General features: G+C 31.9%; 2 long non-coding RNA genes across 2 annotated transcripts; one reads left to right on the top strand and one right to left on the bottom strand.

Moving 5' to 3' along the window:
* The first annotated feature begins 499 nt into the window (after positions 1 to 499).
* Positions 500 to 3,121, top strand: LOC129928619 (uncharacterized). The gene is made up of 3 exons (XR_008780069.1): positions 500 to 948; positions 1,426 to 1,535; positions 2,386 to 3,121. It is a non-coding gene; the product is annotated as an uncharacterized LOC129928619 (long non-coding RNA).
* Positions 2,821 to 5,268, bottom strand: LOC129928622 (uncharacterized). The gene is made up of 3 exons (XR_008780074.1): positions 5,056 to 5,268; positions 3,632 to 3,699; positions 2,821 to 3,302 (listed from the first exon to the last, which is right to left on the bottom strand). It is a non-coding gene; the product is annotated as an uncharacterized LOC129928622 (long non-coding RNA).
* Between the last annotated feature and the right edge of the window lie 272 nt (positions 5,269 to 5,540).

The following is a 5,540-nucleotide window of genomic DNA, read 5'->3' as shown; positions in this document are numbered from 1 at the left end:
TGCCTATAGTACTTTTAACAAAATTATGACTAAAAATATTATGAACGTCGAGTCTCTAGATTCATCATCTTTGTGTGTCTGATAAACCCAGAGAATGAAGATATAGAATCTATATAGGCCCCCTATTATATAGAATCTAGCTTTAGTTGACTCTAGACTAGATCTAGGATAATTTCAAGTCTAGATGTTCAGCTTCATCTTACCTTGATCATGATGATTAATTTTAATCTGACTTCCTGACTTGTTAACTTAAACTTCGTCTTCCTTAGGCGCCTTAGCCTTAGCTTCTTCATATGTGAATCATGAATGGAAGTGCTTGGCTCACAGTGTCACAGATCGTTCTTTAAACTATTTGAAGATCTACTTTATCTTTACTAACGACTCTAATCTATATCTAGTTTATGTCTATATTTTATATGATAATAATAGACATAGACTCTTATACTTATAATAAAGACAAAGTTATAAGATCTAGATCTAGAATCTGTATCTAGATCTATTCCCATTTGTGATTTATACACTACAGATTTAATGTTTCTGATGAGCAATACTACTATCTACAGCCATGCCCATTAACATAGGCCCTACTCATGTACTAGATCTAGCTCTTTTGATCACAACTCATATCTTGCCTAGATATAAACAACTGTACTAGATTGGACTAGACATTCTAATCGGTTCTATTTTCGTTTTTCATTATTCTCACATATTCTAGTAGGCAATAGGTACCAAATTGTGCTATTTATTCACTGTAGATCTAGATCTTAACTTTTCTCTTAACTACCAAAGAAGTACACAAAGGATGTTGAAAGGTACCCAAAGGGCTCTTATTGCTACCATTCAATGTGTGGAATCAAGTATTTACCCAGATACTGCCACAATATGCTCTTATTGATTTATTGTTTGATTTTTCACACAGTGCCAGAAGCTGTATAAATACATTTAACAGTAAGTTTTTAAGTAATTAATCATTTATTTTTAAACGTTATGTAAGTCTATTTTAATTGTAAGAATCCATGTGCTATTTTATTTAAAGCTAACTTATAGGTGAATATTTACACAATATTGTTGTTATGTTGTAAATAAAACATATTATATTCCCTCCAGCCTGTGCAGGGTATTTCTAAAGTGATAATTTTCTCATGCAGGCCAATACCACTCTTTTGTTATCTAAGGTGTTTTCCTTCAAATTATACTTTCTTGCATAAGAATTAAATATATTATGCAACAATTCTCAATTAGAAATACAGATTAACCAGTTATCTTGGTGGAAAAGGATGTCAGATGAGTTGAGAAAATGCTTAAAGAAAGTCTTTACATAATTCTTTGAACTAAGTCACTATAAATATTTTGGAGATTTTTAAAATTTAATTAGAATTTTATTATTGCTCACATTAAAAGCAATTGTTCTTTTCTTTTCCGCAGATGTATATTTCAAGAAGAAATGATGCTTTCTTATTTCTAAGAGTTTATCAATAGGATGAATGCCACAAAACTCACTTGTTATGCCAGAAACTCTTCCTACGAAACTTCCAGTAAGTAAAAAAAAAAAGTAAAGTTTCCCTTTCAGACCTTGTGATCGATAGGGCAGATGATGTAAAGATCATCTGTTTCTGACCATTCTGTTGCCTACGGTTAATGAGGGTGTCATGTGGCCAGCACAGTGACCAACCGCCATTACTTTCCCCAACTAATGTCAGGTACCCATTAGAGCTAAGTGGACTCAGACTCAAATTAAAAATTCCAGTCTACACCAGGATTTGAACCCCGGTCCCCGGTTCGGAAGCCAAGCGCTTTACCGCTAAGCCACCAGGCCTCCTTTCAGTAAGTAGGGCAGCTTAAAATTTAATACTTTTATCTTAGTGCAAAAAGAATAAAAGCTGTCTTCAAATTCTCCCTTTAAATTTGCAAAGATATGTTTATAATTTAATGTATGCAGTAAAAAATTATGTTTCTAACACTCAATACAATATTCAATGACTCTCTTTATTTGGGTTACCTCAGCATGCTTGTGCAGAAAATTTCCTGAATTTTTTTAAAAATCTGTTCCCTTCACTTTCAAGTGCATTTAATCATTCATTAAATTTTCATAATATTACTGAATATAATGTCAAAGATTAAATATTGTTATTATTATACTATTCCTTTTTTTTTGTAATATTTTAGTTTCATAATATGTTCCCATAGCATTTTTTGTGTAAAACCTCTAATATACTTTACTATACTCCTAATATACTTTTTAAGGAACTGTTTTGTTAGGTGTTTTCAGAATTGATTTTATCCGTAAAGGACTTGAACATATGGAAGTTTGGTACTATATGAAACTAAGATTGAATTGGTGACTTGTTATGAATTTAATGTATGTTGTTTCTATTCCATCAACAGTACTAGAATTTGTCCAGTGCCTGTGATCCTCTGAGTTGAAGGAGAATGTGCTCCATAATACCTACTAGGAGCTTGCTGATAGCTGGAAGTTCATGAATACTATGTTGTCCTTGATTTGATGATTCTGAAAACTACCATTTCTGAAGACTTGAGCATTATTTCTATAATTTAAAAAAATCTTTTCAGGAAATATTGTGTTTATAATATTAAGAAGGGGAAGATAATATTGTTCTTACTAATATTATTGACTTATTAAAATAGAAAGCACATCATTACCAATATTCACTTGTCAATAAATGTTAGCATTATTCAATTTTTAGTTACATGTTCAAACTATTAAATTTTATTATTTAAATTATAGCAACTTTCTCTTTCAGTCCAGCTTAAGATACATTCCTGTAAAAAGTCTATAATAATAAGTTAATGTCGATGTAGTATTGTTCAGACACTTACAAGTTTAATCATCTATACTTCACAAAAAAAAAGTGTTTGAATGGTTTTCATTTGTTTGTACATCAAATATGTATTAATATAATTATCATTTTTAGATGAAACATTAAATACTGAAGATGACCATCTCAATTTCTGATGTAGGCCTATTCTCATTTCATGAAATAAACAAAATATTATCTGAAATTTCATCCCTTCATGGTAACTGTAACTGGCTTCATAAAAAAATGGAGTGATGACTGGGTTGACTATACATTTTTGTATAAATAATGCATCAATGAATGTAGCTTATACTGTTCTTTTCCTCATCTTGAAATGTGTGGACTGATAATTAGCTGTTGCATGATACTCTAAATGACAAATATCTTCTACTCATTACAATAGCATATTTACATGCTGTTTGGCTAAGTGGAAGCAGATAAAATTTGTTCCTCTATTAGCTGTAAAATCTCGAAATTCATGAGCAGCTGAGAAAAAAAGAAAAGAAATTCAAACTAGTTTAGACATGTTATAAATATATATATTTGCTAATTAAAAAATGTAAGACTACTTTATGTTACAACAATGGACAGCATCTTTAAAGTTGATTTCAATGCAATCACAAGAAATAATTTTTTCTCTACAATTAGGCCTGCTTTAATGATTTTTTTTTATGTAAATAAATTTTATGCATAGGATTAAATATAACATGTACTTAAGGAGATTTTTTACCTATTATTTCACAATTACAAGTAATTTAAAGTGATACATGTATTGATAACAGAATGTTATTGGAGAAAGTAAAAAAAAATCTCACTTGTAGTAGATCCCTTTCAATTTGAAAGTTAGTGACAATCAAATCAGGTTTGTGGAAGTAGTATGCTCCTTAAGTAAAAAAAAAACAAAAACAACGAAAAATGCATTATAAAAAGTTTTCGCTTTAAATAAAATTTCTCTTTGGTGACTTGAGTAGAAAGTAATAGAAATATGAACTTCATTTAGCAATATGCTCACACTAAGCAGAAGTGGTTTTTACTAGTGAAAATTGTCTGTCCAAATAAGCTATTGAAACTACTGTTAGCTTCACATGATATGAACTGTAAAGTTTGACAGCTCTTCATCTAAGACTTTTAGGTACCGGTATTATCTATCAAGAGCAGGGTAAAACAAGGATGGGTTTTGGCCATCAACACTATTCGGAATTGTTTCGTCTGTACTCTCATAGCGCCTTGGAAGATGGAGTAGGCCCTATATATCCACAGTAGATCGGATGGAAGGCTTCTTAAACTGGCTTGGCCAAAACGAGGAAACTACATAACCTGATTAGGGAACTGATGTTTGACGACGATGCTGCTCTCTCTACCTTTCGCAGTAATTATTACAAAGGCTAGTCAATACTTCGACAGCTGCAGATCAATAGTTCAGTCTTACAATAACTCTCACCAAGACAGAAAAAGGGCATAAAAAGTCAACATCATCAAACTCCATTTGAGTGAGGGCTTGAGAGGCTCAAATCTTCTCTTGCAAAAGCCCTGGACAGAAACCCTGCTGTATTGCGTAGTGCATACATGTCACCATACAGATTGAGAATTTTTTGTTCTGACCTGTTGAGACGGAGATCAGCAAGTCTGGGGCAGTCAAACAGAAAATGAGGCACGGGGGCACCAGGATTCGAAATTTGGCCATAGCCGTGAGAAACATGAGGCAACAGGACAGTGGCCTGTCCTGCACCGTGTTATAATAACTTGCCATAAAACATCACAGGATGTACTTTTTCTATTTTATCAACGACAGCATCTAAATGCCAAACATACTTTTCTTACATTTTTCAACTCGGAGAAAACTTTACATCTAGACTTATTACTTTTACTTTAGGCCTACACATAATTTATAGGACTTTTTTACAACTTATAAACGAAAGGTCATTTTAGCCTATTATAGTAAGAGCATATAGATCTAAATTTACCGGGTTATCCTTCTGAATAAGTCTTACTATTTGGTTTATATATATATATATATATATATATATATATATATATATATATATATATATATATATATATATATATATATATATATATATAGGCTATGCTCTCACAAGAACCTCAATTCAATCAATGTCGTAAACAAGAAAATACACGAAATACAGGCTTGGCTAATTAGTCTATATTGGCTAAGAAAATCAGCTATAAAGCTTTACAGTTATAGATCTAAGTCAGAAATTGATTTGTGCACACTTACCTCTGTAACATCTTCTTTAACAATTCAGTTTCCATTCATGATTTGCTGTAAAAGTGGTGGTAAAAATCTTCGAGAATGGTTTCTTTATACGTAAAAAAAAAATCTACCGGAAGTCAATTTACCACGCAACCAAGGACGCCTCCGTGAACGGGACTTGTTTATTGAAAAATATAGGCTTAGTGCGTAGAGTTGGCAGTCCATGTAATATATAGTCTATGGTTTTGCTATAGCTTAATTTCATAAAATCCAACTAAACTTGAAACCGAACTTTAGATCCGACCGAACCGAACATTAAATCGAATATCAACATGTCAAAAAAATTGGGGCATCTCGATTCTTTATTCGTGGTTTTCATTCTGTGGTAATTATACGTTTCCAAAAGATTTAAAAGGGACTAATCAGCTTATTAAGTTTCGGAAATTTTCTCTCCCGCCTTGTGTCCTTGACATCAAATGTGACACAGTCAACTTCTATCTGCATTGTGG

This window comes from Biomphalaria glabrata, chromosome 10, assembly GCF_947242115.1.
Source record: "Biomphalaria glabrata chromosome 10, xgBioGlab47.1, whole genome shotgun sequence".
NCBI lineage: Eukaryota > Metazoa > Mollusca > Gastropoda > Planorbidae > Biomphalaria > Biomphalaria glabrata.
Note: the sequence above shows the minus strand (reverse complement) of the source record. Positions and strands in the feature narration are given on the sequence as shown.